Source organism: Trachypithecus francoisi, unplaced genomic scaffold (assembly GCF_009764315.1).
Source record: "Trachypithecus francoisi isolate TF-2019V2 unplaced genomic scaffold, Tfra_2.0 Lachesis_group3, whole genome shotgun sequence".
NCBI classification, from domain to species: Eukaryota; Metazoa; Chordata; class Mammalia; order Primates; family Cercopithecidae; genus Trachypithecus; species Trachypithecus francoisi.
The window spans coordinates 11,055,050-11,074,239 of record NW_022681468.1 but is presented as its reverse complement, the minus strand read 5'-3'; the positions used below and the strand labels follow the sequence as shown (position 1 = coordinate 11,074,239).

General features: G+C 46.0%; 1 long non-coding RNA gene across 1 annotated transcript in view; it reads left to right on the top strand.

Annotated features, from left to right (window-relative positions):
• The window catches only part of LOC117071452, a 30,410-nt gene extending 13,217 nt beyond the window's left edge, over window positions 1-17,193 (top strand). Inside the window, exons 2-5 of the long non-coding RNA XR_004432304.1 lie at window positions 11,969-12,344; window positions 13,237-13,385; window positions 14,064-14,142; window positions 16,526-17,193. This is a non-coding gene — a long non-coding RNA (uncharacterized LOC117071452). The remainder of the gene's footprint in view (window positions 1-11,968; window positions 12,345-13,236; window positions 13,386-14,063; window positions 14,143-16,525) is intronic.
• The last annotated feature ends 1,997 nt before the right edge of the window (window positions 17,194-19,190 follow it).

The window sequence follows — 19,190 nt, the reverse complement described above, 5'->3', positions numbered from 1 at the left end:
CAGATGAAGAAACAGAGGCCCAGGAAGGTTCAAGTGTCCCATCCAAAGACACAGGTTCTGCCTGACATAGGGAACTCAACAGCCACTTCTTGTATAAGTTAGTAAACAGGTGATGATGCTCTTACTGCTGACTGGTGACCTCAGAAGGTTTCTGATCCTCCCCACCCTTCCACAATCCATTCTTCCTACTTGATCGCATCATTGTCCTGAGGAGCTGTCCTCATTCCTGCATGCCCTGGTGCAAACACCTTTAATGGACTCCCATAGCACATGCAAGTCCTAGGGACAAAATCCAGGGCTCTGCAAAGCCTAACTTCAACTCACCTGCCTAACCTTACCTCTGATTACAAAGTTCTTCTTGGTCGTCTCCTCCCAAGCACCCTAGGCTCTGGATTGCTATAACCTTTCATCTCACAATCCTTGTCGTTTCCTTCCTCCATGCCTTTGTTTATCTTAGTCCTTTTCCTCACCCTTTCCTTTGTTTCGCAAGCTCCTCTTCATCACCTCTTGCCTTTGAAGTTCTAGTTAAATGTGACCTCCTTGGAAGGAACCATGTCCTGTGCTCACAAGGCACTGCCTGTCCCTCTGGAGTTGCCCCGTCACACCTTGCCATGGAGTGGAGCCATTTGTGTTCATTACCCACTCATGAGTGAGCTCCTCAAGAATGGGAGAATGAGGCTGATATGCCTCTGTGACCCCAACTCCCACCCAGGGTTTGGCATGGAGGAGGTGCCCAGTGTGCGCTTACTGAATAAATAAATAAGTGAGCATAGTTCCTATTAACCTACCAGGAGCTTGGGGTAAACAGGGCATGGTGGGGTGGGGTGGTTGACTGGGGGAATTGAGAACATATGAGTTGCTGAGAGGAATGGGGAACAAAGGCAGGGAAGGAGGCTGGGCTCAGACAAGGAGCTATGGTGAGAAACTGGACCAGCCTGGGGGTTGTGTGCCATAGGTGCCATGGTGGAGGCGGTGGGTAGACATCATAATGCCTGTTAGCATGTAATGGATTCCTATGATGTGCCCAGACTTGTATTGGATTCATCCCATGCCTTCCTTCATTTGCTCCTTATAATAACCCTGCAAAGCATGTTTCATTATCCCCATCAGTTATTATTATTCATATTTTCCAGACAAAGAATTAAAGACTAAGTTGGGTGTGGTGGCACGCACCTGTAGTCTCAGCTACTTGGGAGGCTGAGGCAGGAGAATCACATGAACCTGGGAGGTGGGGGTTGCAGTGAGCCAAGATCGCGCCACTGCACTCCAGCCTGGCCACACAGAGAGACTCTGTCTCAAAAAAAAAAAAAAATTCAAGACTAAGAAGAGTGAAGTATGATGTAATTCACCCACAGACACCCAGCTAGTGAGTGGCAGACCTGGAAGTGAAACTAGTTCTATTTGGTATCAGAATCTATGCTTTCAGCCACCTCACCACATTCATGTGACATCTGACAAAGTGGTGCCTTCACCTGCTACTAAGTCTTGCTAGGGCTAGTTCCAGAGCCAAGACTACGAAGTGGACAATGATCAATGAAGTGCTAAGTGAACAGGTGTCACGTAAATAGCTTGGATCTCTGTGTGCATGTGTGCATTGTATATGTTTACTAAAGATCTTGTTACAGTGTTTTTAGGCATGGCTCACTTTATAAAGGTTGTCACAGTTGGCCAAGCTGTCTCGTATTCATTACTCATTTGATACTCACACCTGCTCGATGATGCTGGTATCATTAGTCTCCATAATGATTCTCCCATCATTTCACAGATGGGGTTCAGAAAGATCAGGTGGCAGATCCACAGTCACACTCTAGTTAATTGATAAGACTGAGAATTCAATGCATGCCCATTGCCTTCTCTTACAAGTCTTGGGGTATTTGAGTGTAATTCAATAATGACAACCCCTTCTCTGTCCAAAAGGGGTCAATGGAACATCAAGCTGTCTCAAAGCCTAGGTTGGAGGGCATGGCTTATATCCTTGGGTAAGTAGGCTTACTAAACTTAAACCCTAAAGTTGGACTGGCTTAACTTCCCAGTCCCAGCAGCTGGAGTGTGACAGGACACTGGGTCTATATGGAGAGGGGTCTGCCCAGATTAGCTTTAGGACGTGGAGAAGCAGAGAACTCATGTTCCCACAAACAGGTTCACTCTCAAGATAAAGACAAGGAACCAACCTCAGCCTGCCTGCTTTATTTTTTCATATTTGCCAATCAAATAAGTCACTTCAGCCCCCAGAGAGATTTAATAAAGGAGCAGAGAAAGACTTCTAATAAAATTCCCTCCACATGGAAGGAAACAGAAGACATTGGGAGTTACGTTAATCATACTCATTTCTTAACAGCGTGAATATCAAGAGTTAGAAATAAGAGTTCCTGGCTGGGTGTGGTGGCTCACTCCTGTAATCCTAGCACTTTGGGAGACCGAGGCAGGTGGATTGCCTGAGCTCAGGAGTTCGAGACCAGCCTAGGCAACACAGTGAAACCCCATCTCTACTAAAATACAAAAAAATAGCCAGGTGTGGCAGCATGCACCTGTAATCCCAGCTACTCGGAAGGCTAAGGCAGGAGAATTGCTTGAACAAGGGAGCCAGAGGTTGCAGTGAGCCAAGATTGCTCCACTGCACTTCAGCCTGGGTGACAGAGTGAGACTCTGTCTCCAAAAAAAAAAAAAAAAAGAAACAGAAATAAGAGTTCCCATGTGACAGCAAGAATCACTAAAAATGCTGGACCCACTGTCAATGCTGTATTGTTGCAAAGAAAATGTTTTTCTTGCCTAACTTTAAAGTCACACATCCCTGGGAATTTCCAACTAGAACACAGCTGGCAAAGTGGACACCCTCTCCCTGCACCCTGGTTGAAAATGACCTCCTTTACATTTCCTCACTGAGAATATGCCCAGTGAGGACTGTGGCAGCAGAGTCAGGGAGAATTTTCTAGCTGATTAGGGTTAGAAAATGGAGACAAGGGCTCTCTTGTAATCAGCAGGAAGCTATGATAGAAAAGAATGCCTTTTAACTTGAAGTGCAAAACTAGAAAATAGAAAATTATTAGGGGGGTATGACGTGAAGTTTCACATCAAACCTGCCTGAAGTTTCAGGACTCTTTTCAAGACTGTCTGTTTTGAAGATAAGATTTGAAATAATGTAGGAAGGTACAGTCTAGACTGATGGGTTCAGGATATGCTAACCCAAAATATGGCACCTTGGTGTTTGAGAAAATGGCCGAAGCAGGAAGGTCATTCTCACCATCCGCCTCCCTTTCCCACTGAAGCAGGTCTCCTTTGAGAGGCCCCTCCCTGTACCGGAAGGAAGGAACATTCTTATCTTTGAAGACACAGGGTCACAGAGAAGAATCTGAACAGGACTTGCTAAGTTCTTCCAGTTTGTCACCATTTGCTCATACCGTCTTTGTCCAATTATATTTCTCCAAAGCTATCAAGTCTTCATCAAACTTAGCATAAAAATTGTAAAACCTTACGCATTTCTTCAGTTCTTCCTTTTCCTTAGGAAGCCTCCCATGTCACCTAAAACTTAAATGAAATAAATCTGTATGCTTTTCTCTTGTTAATCTGTCTTTGTGAGGCCTCGGTCACGAATTTAGTGATAGATGAATTTAGTGATAGATTCTTCCTCCCTTACAGTGCCTAGAAATGCATTAGGTTAAATTTAATAATAATTATTTGGAAATGCCACAGTGTCCCTGGGTATTTATCCCTTTTTTAAAAAATCAGCTTTATGGAGGCATAATTTACATACAATAAAATTTACCAATTTTAAGTGTATAATTTATAAATTTTGACAAGTGTATGCAGTCATGTAATCACTAGTAATAATTATTGATTAGAAAAATATCAAATTCTTTCTATAGTGTTTGTCTTTTATAAAGCTTCATGAGGTCATTCAGCATTTTCTAAGACTTACCAGATTTAACTAATTTTATAGAAAATTCTACTTTTGATTAAGGCCAGGAGTGATTAAAAATCTTCCTTCCATCAGCGTGCACTCTTTTTTTTTTTTTTTTTTTTTTGAGACAGAATCTCACCCTGTCAACCAGGCTGGAGTGCAGTGGCGTGATCTTGGTTCACGGCAATCTCCACCTCCTGGGTTCAAACGATTCTCCTGCCTCAGCCTATCGAATAGCTGGGATTACAGGTGCCTGCCAACATGCCCAGCTAATTTTTATATTTTTAGTAGAGATGGGGTTTCACCATGTTGGCCAGGCTGGTCTCGAACTCCTGACCTTGTGATCTGCCCTCCTTGGCCTCCAAAAATGCTGGGATTACAGGCGTGATGCACTTTTAAATTGAAGCCATGCAGTAGGGCAGCCCAGCCTGCTGCAAGGGAAAGTTCCTCAAAGGGGGAGAAAAAACATTGGCTTGATAGCAAAGATTATGAACCTAAATTAATGAAATAGCTAGAAATAGTTGAGCAGAGGTTGGTGGCATTGAGGAATGCTGCTGCCCACACTGCACCCACACCCTCTCAGGATGGCTCACACACTCCTCCCAGCGCACATTTACATAACACTTCACCGTTAGAAAGTGCTTTCACAACCATTTTACAGTTTAGAAAGTGCTATCACATCCATTAACTTATTTAATCTCTTCCTGCTTGCCCTGAAGCTAAACAGGTCCTGAAATGAATTTACCCAGAGCTGGATCATAAAAATACTCATCTCTGTTTGCCTGCATCTCCCTTGCCAGGCATGGGGCTCTCTTAATGGCAAGGTGGATGGCTCCACTGCCATCAGGCGGAAATGAATCGGGACTATTCATCATTTCTTGCGTTCTGTCCCCACCAAACACTGGGTACCAGGGGCTAATGAACCAGGGAGTCTGATCCAACTGTAATTTGGAGCTCTGGGCTCTGCAGCCAAGGCCCGGCTGCTCTGGCCGAGATTTGGGGGAGTATCAAAGGGCGATGCAGAAGGAGGATCCAGAGTGAGTTTCGAGAAAAAAATCTTCGCATTCTTCTTCTAAAGCCTAACTGTGGGGGTAAGGGAGAGTCCTTGAGTGACTAAGAGCTGAAGATCTCCATCTTCAGAGGACATGCTCTGCAAGCCTAGGACATGCACAGAGATGAGACGGGGGATGAATTATGCCAAACCTCATGGCAACTCCCAAGTAAAACCAGGGGAAACCAGGTTACCGTGTACATCAAGGTCACCCAGGGGGATGACTTAGGAGTCAGAGAGCATGAATCCTACCGCCCACTGTGGTGTCAAGTTGCTGTTCACCCTTGAACAAGCCTTTTGCCTTCTCTGGTCTTCAATTATTTTATTTGTAAAAGGAGGAAAGTTGATGATTTGATTTCTGTGTGTCTTCTGGAACTGAAATTATAGGGCTCCGTGGAAGGTGAGCTAAGGGAGGAGATATAGAAGAGTGGTTTGAACAGTGGGCTGAAGAAGAAGGAAGCTTGTGTGTGTGCACTGTGGGTACAGGAATCTCAGTGCCACAATCTTCTTTTCACCTCCTGATGACTCTAATCAACCCCCCCTCTCTCCTCTTACCCTGTCTCGGTGTGTGTGTGTGTGTGTGTGTGTGTGTGTGTGTGTTCAGCCTCCCTAAGAGCCTCTTGGATGCTTCAAATGTAGAACCCTGAGAGATTGCCCCAGTTTTCAAGTCAGTATACATGGCAAAGGCTTTGGAGCAAGCAGATATTGATTCAAATACTCCATCCTCACTAGCTGCGCATTCCCCACTACCTCTCTCTTCTGATCCATTCCTGCAAGGAGGGATATGGCTGCCTCTCTTGCAGGGCTGTTGAGAAGATGACATAAGATGGATAGGAAAACCACCTAACACATAGAAGCCCCTTAATGGGTGACAGTTACTATTAAATAATAATAACATTTAAGTAGTCAGAGAATCAAGACACTGACATTGTCCTTCCATTGTCCCCATTGTGGACATGTAGCTTGACCATTTGTCCTAGAAGCCCTTCCTCCCCATCTCTCTGCAAAGGGGAACAGGCTTGGAGGAGAAGCCTGGGAGTCATGTCCCAGACACATGCTTACCAGCTGAGAGACAGTGAGTCCCCTGAGCCAGTATTTCTTGTGTTTGTGTATTCACTCGTTCACTTGGCAGGCATTTGTTGGGCATTGACTGTGTGCTGGAGGGGTGCTTGTAAGCCCCAACGTTATAACAAGGATGTGCAGCCCCATCTCTACCAGCCTCAAGGGTTGACATGAGGCTCTGAGGAGATGATGTCTGGGAAGCACTTGGTGGGATTGAAGGAGTATTTTGAGCATTGTGCATTATTAGTATTAATAAAGTTATTACTATAATGATATACAAGGCAAGGTATAATACAGGTAGATGAGGCAGGAACGGCCAGAGACCATGCTGGGAGGGGCTTATTTAGGGATCCAGCTCCATGCACCAGTAGGACTCCCAGCTGGGGAGGAATCAGGCAGTAGGTTTGTGCCCCTGGAAGGGCAGGAACAAGCCCTGATATTGCACATCCCCCATGCCCAGTGGCCAACTAGGTGCCAGGCACAAGAGGGTTCCCAGAAAGGATGGAAGGGAGAGATGGGTGTGGCAGCTGTTTCAGCTGAACAGCATAAATAGAGGGATGTGGGCAGGAATGCTCTACACATGTTTGAAGGAACGGACTCCCCTGTGGTCTGAAGGAGTCTGGATGTCCAGGAGTTCCTAAGGGATCGTGTCATTTTCAGAAACAGGATCTTCCACATCCCGGCCACTGTGAGGCCTGTAAAGTGCCCGTTCACCGCAAGTGTCCAGTGTTCAGCAGTTTGATCCGAGGTGCAGTTTGAAGTGGTTGCAATGCATGCTTCCTGCTAATTGTCCAGCTCTGTTACACCGTGGACTCTCAGTCAGTAAGACACTACAGCTAACGAAATTGCCTATCTGAACACTTAGGAAAAAATAATAACACAGAATTGCAATCATTTACTATATTTCAGGATTGTTCTAAGCCTTTTATTATATATTAGTCTATCATCACACCCATTTTCCAGATAAGGACATGGTGGCAAGCAGAGGTTAAGTGAATTGTCCAAAATCACACAGCTAGTAAGTGTCAGAGGTAGGATCTGAACCTAGGCACCTGGATTCCAAAGGCCATCATTTTAACTGCTACAACATATTACCCCAGACAAAATAGACATGGTTCCATTTGAGTTTACAGACTAATGGTGGAGAGGTTCTGAGATTCAAAATCAATTGACAAACAAAATCAATTTTAAAGAAGACAAGTGTTGAGACAGGGATTAGTCTGAGAGACCCTTTTTAGATAGGGTGGTCAGAGGAGAACTCTTTGAGGAGGAAGTATCTGAGTGAAGCGTGAGAAGGGGCCTTGGAAGAGTGTCCAAGGGGGAGGGACAGCCTGAGGCAGTGGAAAGCTTGGTGTGTGAGAGGAGTCAACAGAAGGCTGACTATGGGGTGCGGTGAGTGAAGAGGGTAAGGAACACAAAGTGGGAGTGGTTCTGATCTGACAAGGCTGCCAACTCTCAATCAGCAGCTGATTAGAAGTCATGAACTAGGAGAGGGAAATTTCAACACAGGGAATTAGCTCACAGCAGGTAGTAATGGGGGTGAAGCTGATGTCAGGGGAAACCCGACCAGCTACATAAAGCACACACAGACACAAGCCACAAAGCAGCCCCTTACAGAAATGACTGATTCTTGGGCTAGAAAAGGAGGATGCAAGATGAGCCTGGAGCATCTTAGCATCCTGCAGCGTCAGAGAGCAAGGAAGTGTGCAAAAGGAAATCCACAGTGATGAGGGTGTGTCAAAGGGAGGCAGTGAAGGAGCTCCCAGTGGTCAATGCTCAAACAATTTGAGCAACGTGATAAATAAAGGAGTATTAAATTATAATCCAAATTATAGAATAACTTCCCATGAGCCCATACTGATATCAATATGTGATTGAATAAATAAATGAATGAGACATCACAGGCACATCTCACATGCAGCATTTCAAATAATTTATACAGATGTTCTGCCTTTAACAAGGTAGAGCATGGCTGACTCTGAGAACACTGCCTAGGAGTAGGAGTTAGCCCTGCTCTGCAAGGAGCAGCAAAAAATAAAAAAAACAAAAAGGCCGGGTGCGGTGGCTCACACCTGTAATCCCAGCACTTTCGGAGGCTGAGGCGGACAGATCATGAGGTCAGGAGATTGAGACCATCCTGGCTAACACAGTGAAACCCTGTCTTTACTAAAAATACAAAAGATTAGCTGGGTGTGGTGGCACGCATCTGTAGTCCCAGCTACTTGGGAGGCTGAGGCAAGAGAATTGCTTGAACCCAGGAGGCGGAGGTTGCAGTGAGCCGAGATTGTGCCACAGCACTCCAGCCTGGGCAACACAGTGAGACTCCATCTCGAAAAGAAAAAAAAAATAAGGTAGAACATAACTCTCCAACTCCCCACTCCTTAAGTGTGGGCTGCGCATAGTGACTTCCTTCTAAAGAGCATAGCATGGACGGTGGAGGCAGGAAAGAGTAATTTACAATTGAGAAATCTAACAAGCACTACCATTGCCCGGTGGCCAAGATCAGCATCCAGAGTGATGCGTAGTGAGAACAGCATGCAGCCTCCCTTGGTATGATGTGAGGACCTTTGTGATCTTCCCAAAACCTCATAACCCCAGTCTAATCATAAGAAAAATATCGGAAAAATCCCAGTTGAGGGACAGTCTACAGAATATCTGAGAGTAGGCTGGGTGTGGTGGCTCATGTGTTTAATCCCAGCACTTTGGGTGGCCAAGGTGGGCAGATCACCTGAGACTGGGAGTTTGAGACCAGCCTGACCAACATGGAGAAACCCCATCTCTACTAAAAATACAAAAAATTAGCCAGGCATGGTGGCACCTGCCTGTAATCCCAGCTACTCAGGAGGCTGAGGTAGGAGAATCGCTTGAACTTGGGAGGTGGAGGTTGCGGTGAGCCAAGATCGTGCCATTGCACTCTAGCCTGGGCAACAAGAGTGAAACTCCATCTAAAAAAAACAAAAAGCAAAAAACAAAAAACCTGAGAGTAATCCTCAAAACTGTGAAGGTCATCAAAAACAAGGAAAGTCAGGGAAACCATCACAGCCGAGAGGACCCTAAGGGGACGTGACAACTAAAGCCATGGGTCATCCTGAATGGAATCTTGGAACTGGAAATAAAAAAAAACCCACAACAGGTTAAAAACTAAGGAAATCTGGACAAAGTATGGATGTTAATAAATAATAAGTTATCACTGTTGGTTCATTAACTGTGACAAATGTACCATACTAATGTAAGATGCTAAGAATAGGAAAAACTGGGTGTGGAGGATATGGGAACTCTGTACTATCTTCACATTTTTTTCCTTTATATCTAATGCTATTCTAAAATTAAAAGTTTACTTTAAAAATTCCACTGACTGGGTTCATTCAGTGGAGAGACAAACGGTTCTGTACTCTTTCTCAGAATCTATGTGTCTCCTTGTATTCTAAAATAACACATATTCATTTTGAAGTTTATGATTTTGAAAAAGTGACACTTTCGGACTATTTCGTTTCAGAGAGCAGGGATGAATGTAATGCATTTAGAATGATGCTGAAGACTTCTTTAGCTCTCACAATGGTTGACAAGTCATTGGTGCTTAGTGATAATGTTGGTGTCTCTGTTCCTCCAGCTACAACAAAAATACTTTAGACTAGGTTATTTATATAGAGAGCTGAATTTTATTTCTCACAGTTCCTGAGGTTGGGAAGTCCAAGGTCAAGGCACCAGCAAATTCAGCGTCTGGTGAAGGTGCTCTCTTTGCTTCCAAGATGGCGGTTCTTACCGCATCTTCACATGGCAGGAACGGTGAAAAAGGGCTGCTTCCCTCACACTAGTACAGGGAGTTCTCTTTATACAGGCACCAGTCCCATTGATAAGAGTGGAGCTGTCGTGGCCCAATCACTCTTTTTTTTTTTTTTTTTTTTTGAGGCGGAGTCTCGCTCTGTCGCCGGACTGGAGTGCAGTGGCCGGATCTCAGCTCACTGCAAGCTCGCCTCCTGGGTTTACGCCATTCTCCTGCCTCAGCCTCCCGAGTAGCTGGGACTACAGGCGCCCGCCACCTCGCCGGTAGTTTTTGTATTTTTAGTAGAGACGGGGTTTCACCGTGTAGCCAGGATGGTCTCGATCTCCTGACCTCGTGATCCGCCGTCTCGGCCTCCCAAAGTGCTGGATTACAGGCTTGAGCCACCGCGCCCGGCCCCAATCACCTCTTAAAGGCCTCTTTTTTTTTTTTTTGAGACGGAGTCTTGCTCAGTCGCCCAGGCAGGAGTGCGGTGACGCAATCTCGGCTCACTGCAAGCTCCGCCCCGGGTTCATGCCATTCTCCTGCCTCTTGCTCATTCGCCCAGGCTGGAGTGTGGTGGCACAATCTCGGCCCACTGCAAGCTCCGCCTCTCGGGTTCACGCCATTCTCCTGCCTCTTGCCCAGTCGCCCAGGCTGGAGTGCGGTGGCGCAATCTCGGCCCACTGCAAGCTCCGCCTCCCAGGTTCATGCCATTCTCCTGCCTCAGCCTCCCAAGTAGCTGGGACTACAAGGCCTCACTTTTTAATATTATTTGCATTAGAGATTGTTTCAACATGAATTTGGAAGGGACACATTCAAACGATAGCAACTGGCTTAGCATTGAAAGCACAGGCTTGGCCTTTAGACAGACCTGGGTTTAAATCTCATCTACCAGCTGTGGCTTTGGATAAGTCCACTCAATCTCTCAGGGCCTTAATTTCTCCACCAGCAAAACGGGAATAAAGTATCTGCTTTGCATTCAATACTTTCCTGAGGATTAAATGAAATACAATACATGAAGCACCTTGCAAAAGCTGCAAGGTTCTTGGTCCCTCGTATGCGCTACATAAATGACAACTTCCAAGAAAGTCATGTTCAAGTCAGCACCCTGCCTGGGATACGACTGGAGTTGTCTGAGTTCCTTAAAATTTACCAGCGCACAAATCACCCAAGGATCTGGATAAAAGGCAGAGTCTGGTTCAACAGGTTGAGGGGGTTGGGAGTGGACGCCACATCTCTCACAAGTGTCTGGGCGATAGCGACGCTGCTGAACCGGGGCCCCTGCTGAGTAGGGATGACCTCGGCTGTGGAGCTCCCGCTGACCAAAACCGCGTGGTGCTCTTGGGCAAGCGAGCTTCCCTCGCTGACGCTTACTCTCCCATCTGTAAAACAAAACAAAGAAATGCAAAATAAAAACAAGAACTATTTACTTTCCAAGAGCATAGATTTGCTTCTCCGTGTGATACTATTGGTCCGCCTGGCGCTGCCTGGCTCTGCAGCTGCACACCCAGCTCTGGGAACCAGAACGGTAGCTGCAAGGTCTGCTGCCTCTAGGGATTTCTCAGGGGGTGACCCAGTTTCCTGCTTAACTCCCCTACTGCTTAAGGTTTATAAAGATCATAGTGCAGACCTCTAACAGACTCAAGGGAATACAAAAACCAAAACAAAAAAAACTTCTAATTTTACGGATAAAACTAACTGGAACAAACTGCATTATTTTCATCTGAATTCCTTTCCTCGTGGCTCATTTTGACACGAAGAAAATAAACTGCCGTCTACCCCCAAACCAGCTGCTTCCAGTCAGAGCGAATGGATCATGATTTAATGAAGACAGCCATCTGTTACAGGGTAAAAATCCTAATTAAGCAATATATGAATCAGAACAAAATTAGCCATCAGGTCATTAGACTTCTGTAACTGCTGAAAGGAGGGTGGAGTCACTACCACGTGGGGCAGTCCTTCTCCAAGCACCAGACTGCAAGGACAAACCCATCCCTCCCCTGGAATGCTGCAGCCCAAACAGGAGGGGTTGAAAGATTCTGAGGCGCTGCTAATTGAAATAAATAACCTGCTTTCAGAGAAGCTCTGGTGTCCTACGTAATGAATGTACTTCTTGTCTGTCCAACATGTCAGTTTGACAGATGCTTTCGCACCTAGGAGGACCTGAACCCTCCTCTGCTAACCCCTTGTGTAGGTCTGACGGTGGGAGCTGCAGGTTCGGTGACTCAGTCGAGACCACAGTGGGAAAGGAGCCAAGGCAAGGCCAGCATCCAGGTGTGTGGCCTCCACATCCTGCCACCGACACTGCCTCTTCCTTAGACGAATGTCCCCAAGGAGCGTGTGTTATCCCAAATTAATGAGAGACTCTAATGACTGAGGCTCTTGGCTCTGTAAGATTGGATACCTCTCTGAGCCTTTCTGATGCTAGGGGGATGACTCTAGCACACTGCAAAGCTGCTGGAAGTTTTCTGCACCACACTCTACTTGGCCAGAGGACCAGCTGACTAAAAGACCCTGGCTGCCTTTCATTGCTGTTCCAGTAATGCTGATAGCTCTGCATCCTGCACATAGTAAGTACTCAATAACTAAATGTCGAATGGGTGAAGAATACGTGAATAACCTTGACAAGTCCCTGCATCCCTCTTAACTAACCCTCTGGACTCTAGAGAAAGATATTTAGTTGTTCCCTCTTGTCTATAACGTAAAGCCCTCGATATATCATCTTTATCAAGGCCTTTAAATAGGGACAAGTACCACTAGACAATGCCATCTGCAAACCCACAGGCAAAGAGCAGAAAGATTTCTGCTCCATCCCTTGCCCGCCCCGGGACTCTCCTATGGTCAGAGCTTTGCTAAGGATAAATGGTAGTTCATCTTTATTTCGGTTTACATGTGGTTTGTTGCTACAGAGGAGGGGAGGTGCATTTTCCTTTATGTCTCCCTACTAATTTGGAAATTGTATCCTTTACTCATTTAGTTACAGAAAGCTCAGTTTTTCTTATTTATGTGTGTTTTTTTTTTTTTTTTTGAGACAGAGTCTCTCTCTGTCGTCCAGGCTGGAGTGCAGTAGTGTGATCTCAGCTCACTGCAACCTTCACCTCCCAGGTTCAAGCAATTCTCCTGCCTCAGCTTCCCAAGTAGCTGGGATTACAGGCACCTGCCACCATGCCCAGCTTTTTTTTGTATTTTTAATAGAGACGAGGTTTCGCCATGTTGGCCATGCTGGTCTCGAACTCCTGACTTCTGGTGATCCTCCCACCTCAGCCTCCCAAAATGCTGAGATTACAGGTGTGAGCCACTGTGCCCGGCCATGAATTTTTTATATAATAAAAATATTAACTTTTGGCTGCAAATATTTTTCCTACTGTTTTTCTCCTCTCCCCATCCCAACTACAAGTGCAGAGACTCTAATGACTGAGGCTCTTGGCTCTGCAAGATTGGATGCCTCTCTAAGTCTTTCAGATGCTAAGGGGATGACTCTAGCACACTGCAAAGCTGCTGGAAGTTTTCTGCACCACACTCTACTTGGCCAGAGGACCAGCTGACTAAAAGACCCTGGCTGTCTTTCATTGCTGTTCCAGTAATGCTGATAGCTCTGCATCCTGCACATAGTAGGTACTCAATAACTAAATGTCGAATGGGTGAAGAATACGTGAATAAACTTGACAAGTCAAAATTTGCTGACGTCCCTTCTCCCCATTGTTTTCCTTTGGGCTTGTTTCCAGTGCTGCTATGCTTAGGAAGCCTTTTTTCCCTCCAGATGTTTGATAGATATTCAAGTCTAGTTTTGGTGGTGTACAGATTTTCTCACACTTACCTAACCTCTGTCATCCAGCTGGAATGTATTTTGATACGTGATGTAAGAAGCTTTTCTCTTGGCTCCCTACTTCATTCTCCACGTGATCACAGAGTTCTACACAAGTGCAGGTTAAAGCTGGACACAGTTAGACATTGCTGTGAGCCTGAGTGCATCCTGAGGTTTTTTCTCAGGTATGGAAAGTGTCTAACATTAGACGGCCCCAGGAAAGGAAGTCTTAGTTATCTCAGCACAAGTGGAAGAGGAAACAGGACGGGGAGTTAACTATGTTGTCTTTAGGTCCTAAATTTTACTCATTATTGAAATTCAGATCCAGGTCCATTTCTCCTGGGAAGTCTTTCTTGTGATGCAGCCCCAGTCTAGGTTTGATAACTGCCTTTGGGCCCCATAGCGTTGTCTTACCTGCCTATGAGTCATCACATGGGATGGCTGCTCAGTATCGACTTAGCTGATTCTTCTTTGTCCCCCTCAGGGAAGGGACCTTGACTTCTCGTTGATTTGCTGTTGTTTCTCCAGCCCCTGGCACAGCCCTTGCTCGTAGCAGGCCGTCAGTAAGTATATGTCTAATCAATGTCCAAACTCATGAATAAATGGCACCTGTGACATTCTCCTGGCCACCCGTCATGCATGGTAAGCATCATCTGACACTGTCTCATGAACACTCACACTAACTAGGAGGGCACCGATGACCATTGCATTTACCCACCAGGAAACTGAGGCTCAGAGATGTAAGGAACTTGCCTGCCATTTCTTAGGGCTTTAGTTTATGATGATTCTGCACATCCTCACCTTGTTCAGAAACTGCTTGTTCAGTTGAGGACACTGACGCCCAGGGAGAGGCCCAAGGTCACACTGTCAACATGCTTTTAGGCAGACTCATGCTGCACATGGAACTGGGATGCTTCAGGGATCCCAAAACCCTCATCTCTCGCCTGCTGGGCTTCTAGTGGGCCAGGCCCATGGTCTTGCCTGTGATTGGTTCTCAGAAAATAATGATTAAGCTGCACCGATTTGAACCATGATACCAACACCTACTAGTTTGTCTATGAAACTTTCCACTCTTCCAAAACATTCTTGCTTTTACTGTCTTGGATCCATTCATTCTGTCATCCTTGGACATAGATAAAGTCCAAGGCTATCAGCAAAGCACCCTGCAGGGCTGTTTAAATCACTAGGATTCTCAACTACAACTGCGTGTACAAAAGGAGAGGAAATTCCTGACCTTGAAAAATCTGTGTCCACATAATTAATTTTATGTGTCAACTTGATTGGGCCACAGGGTGCCCAGACCTTTGGTCAAATATTATCTGGGGTGCATCTGGGAGGATGTTTCTGGATAACATTTGAATCAGTAGACTTAGTAAAGCAGATGGGGGACCTCATCCAATCAACTGATGACCTTAAAAGATCAAAAAGTCTGAGTAGGAGGAAACTCCTCCTGCCTGAGTGCTTGATTGGGACCCTGGTATTTTTTGCCTTTCTGACTTGAACTGAAACTCAGCTCTTCCTGGGTTTTGCACCTGCCTGTCTCCAGCCTGGAATGACACCATCAGTTCTCTTGATTCTCCAGCTTACCAACTGTAGATCTTGGGACTTCTAAGCTTCTGGAAGCATGTGAACTGATTCCTCATAATATTTACACACATATATATCCTGTTAGTTCTGTTTCTCTGGAGAGCCCTGACTAATACGTCCATATAAGGAGATGGTGTTTCCAGTATCAATTAGGGGAACATGTGCTTCTCAGGTGACAACTGACTCCCTGTGCTCCATGATTGCTGTTCACAAAGTGTTTCCATGGACATGAAGTTTAGTTTACACAAAAACCTTAGGAAGAAGGAATTGGTATATTCCCATTTACAGATGGGGACATTGAGGCCCAGAAAGCTGAGTTACTTGCCCCTGACTGTATCCATTTTCTAACTCCAGTTCTTTCCGTGCTCTCTTCTGGGGTGTGAGCTGGATTCGTTGTCTTCCTCAGGTGTGGCAGAGCCTCTGGGGAACAGAGCTCTTGGTTCAAAAACTGTCCCAAGATGTAGAAGTGTGGTTTTGTACCTGATCCAGTGGACCCAGTTCAGCAGGACAGAAAGTTAGGAAACTGTAACCAGAAGGTTGTGGACTGGCTTCAGGGATGCAAAGGTTCTGGGTGACAACATGGCTCAGGATGCAGCTGAACTTGGCTGCTGAGTTAGAGGAGAGTGAAGATCATTCAGCATAGTAGACATGCAAGAGACTGCAGCAGGAAGGGTGAAAGAAATAGGGAATGGTAGGGATGGTAGCAAACAAGAGGGCATGCATGCTCAAAGACATCCACCTTATTTTACAGAATGAATGCTTGTGTATTAGTCTGTTTTTATACTGCAATAAAAAACTTCTCCAAGACTGGGTAATTTATAAATAAAGGAGGTTTAAGTGACTCACAGTTCCACATGGCTGGGGAGCCCTCAGGAAACTTACAATCACGGAGGCAGGTGAAGGAGAAGCAAGTATCTCCTTCACAAGGCAGCAGGAAAGAGACAGAGAGTGAAGGGGGAAGAGCCCCTAATAAAATCATCAAATCTCATGAGAACTCACTCACTATCATGAGAATAGCATGGGGGAAACTACCCCTATGATCCAATCACCTCCCACCAGGTCCCTCCCTCAACACTTGGGGATTGTGGGGATTACAATTTGAGATGAGATTTGGGTGTGGATGCAGAGCCAAACCATATCAGCTTGCATCCCCCCAAAATTCACAGGGCAAAGCCCTGGCCCCCAGTATGTCTCTGTTTGGAAATAGAGCCTCTAAGGAAGTAATTAAGGTTAAATGAGGTCATGGGTTGGGGGCCCTAATCTAATAGGATTAGTATCTTTATAAGAAGAGACAGAGCTCATTTATTCTCTCTCTCTTTCTCTCCCTCTCCTATTCCTGCGTCCCTTGCATGCACACAGAGAAAAGGCCATGTGAGGACACAGCAAGAAGATGGTCATCTGCAAGCTAGAAAGAGCACCCTCAGCAGAAACCAATCCTACTGTCACCCTGGCCTCAGACTTCCAGTCTCCAGGACTATGAGAAAATAAATCTCTTGCTTAAGCCACTCAGTCTGGACTATTTTGTTATGGCAGCCTGAGCTGGCTAATACACATTCCTATTTACTAACAAATAAATAATGTGTGCGGGCTGATTCAGCCAGTGGCAAGTTTGCAGCCTGTAATACTCAAAGGCATTCATGGTGCAGCGTTCAGGTGCCAGACTGCTCTGCAGATAAAGAGGAATGTCCAGGGTTTTGAAGACAACAGCAGGAAGGAACAGCATAGGACCATCTGGCCTGAGGATGTGATCCTGAAAGAATGGGCTTTGTATGTGAAGTTGAAGAAATAATGGTCTAGGAGGAGTGGCGGGGATTAGGAGGAATTTCAGCCTGTGTCTGCCCCTCCTGTGAGAACAAGCCTGTCAGGAAGTGGCACCCTCAGGGGACAGCAGAGCCTCAGCAGGGAGGATGAAGGGAGCTGAATGAGAGGTTCAGGATAGAGGAATGATATGGTTTGGCTGTGTCCCCCACAAATCTCATCTTGAATTGTAGCTCCCACAATTCCCACGTTGTTGTGGGAGGGACCCAGTGGAGATCATTGAATCATGGGAGCATTTTCCCCCATACTGTTCTCATGGTAGTAAATGAGTCTCATGAGATCTGATGGTTTTATAATGGGTTTCTGCTTTCTCTCACTCTCTCTTGTCTGCCACCTTGTAAGCCGTGCCTTTCACCTTCCACCATGATTGTGAGGTCTCGCCAGACACGTGGAACCATGAGTCCATTAAACCTCTTTTTCCTTAGAAATTACCGGGTTTTGGGTATGTCTTTGTTAGCAGTGTGAGAGCAGACTAATACAAAGGCATTCCTGCTCTACAGCGGGATTCTGGAATGCACAGTGGAGTAGGGGGCAGGTAGGAGAGCAGAGGAAATTTGGGTCAGGGAGCAACATGAGGTGGTAGAAAAAACTGGGTGCCTGGAGGAGTTTCCACTGGGGATGGTGACCAAGCAGGCAGGTTTGAGAGGCATGGAGGACTGACCTGAGCCCGCAGTGGGTAGGTGATCCTACACCAGGGAGGGGCAGCTTCTCCTCTTCCACTTCTGAAACCGCAATCAGATAGAAGGCCACAGTAGGGTCTGGGCCAGGATTGGGTAGGAGGTAGCAGAGTGAACCCAGAGGCAATGTAGGCCTCAGATCCCATCTCTGCAGCACCAATCAGACTCAGGAAGGCCCATGGCAGTGATGGGTCAGTGGTCTGGAGAAAGCAACTTGATTCTAAGGTGCCACCCGGTCTGGGTGAAAGAGAGCAGGTCTGGGTCAGGGAGAGGCAGATTGGAGAGTGGGGCCTGCAGGAGGCAGAGCCCTGATGAACCAGCACCGAATGAATGGATTCCAGAAAAGAGCCCTAGTTTTATTATTGTCGGTAGTGATTTCCATTTTTATATGTTAATACCCAATTATGAAACACTTAAAACACATACAGAAAAGTAATTCAACAGCATATTCTCTTTGTAGAAAAATGTTGCAGATATTGTAAAACCTTTGCCTCCTTCTTCCCAGAGGTTACCTCTATATTGAAGTTGTCATGGAGTCTTCCTGCCCAGACTTTCATGATTTAAGGATAAATACCTAAACAATTTACAGCACTGTCTTATATATTTTTAAATGCACATACATAGTATCAACTACATATACCCTTATAAGTTTTTTTTTTTTTTTTGAGATGGAGTCTTGCTCTGCCACCCAGGCTGGAGTGCAGTGGCCGGATCTCAGCTCACTGCAAGCTCCGCCTCCCGGGTTTACGCCATTCTCCTGCCTCAGCCTCCCGAGTAGCTGGGACTACAGGCGCCCGCCTCATCGCCCGGCTAGTTTTTTGTATTTTTTTAAGTAGAGACAGGGTTTCACCGTATTAGCCAGGATGGTCTCGATCTCCTGACCTCGTGATCTGCCCGTCTCGGCCTCCCAAAGTGCTGGGATTACAGGCTTGAGCCACCGCGCCCGGCCCCCTTATAAGATTTTAAAATCAATGTGCACATACAAATAACCACTGCCAGGCCCAGGGGGTTCTACAGGTGAATGTTTACAGTATTGCAAGGGCTAGGGAATCCCTCGTTGATACCAGTCCTGCCAGTCTTATCAATATACCATCAAGACCCAAGCTGTCCCCTTTGACATTAGAGATGTCTCCAATTACTGAAAAAGCAACGCTCAAGACCTGTTCCAACACAATTGCATTAAGTTACTACGATTCCTGACTCAAGGTCATTATCTAGGCTGTGTCCTCTTCTAGGAACACTTTTCCTGCCGTCCATATCTAGTGAACTTGCCTATGAAGGACTGTGTCCCTTTCTCATAAATCTCCCTGTCTCCTCTGCCTTTGCCTCATGAGCAAAACTGAACCCTCCTGAGCGTGGGGTTCCTGGGATGAGGAACAGAGAGCATTTCTTTCTGGGTTCTTTCCTTGGCATTGCCAGGAAAACGCAGGTTCCATAAAGGCCATAGTGGTCCCATTTTCTGAAGGTCAGGGACAACTCCAGGAAAGTGTCTGATTTTGAGTTCTGCCTTCGGACACTTTGTTAGACAC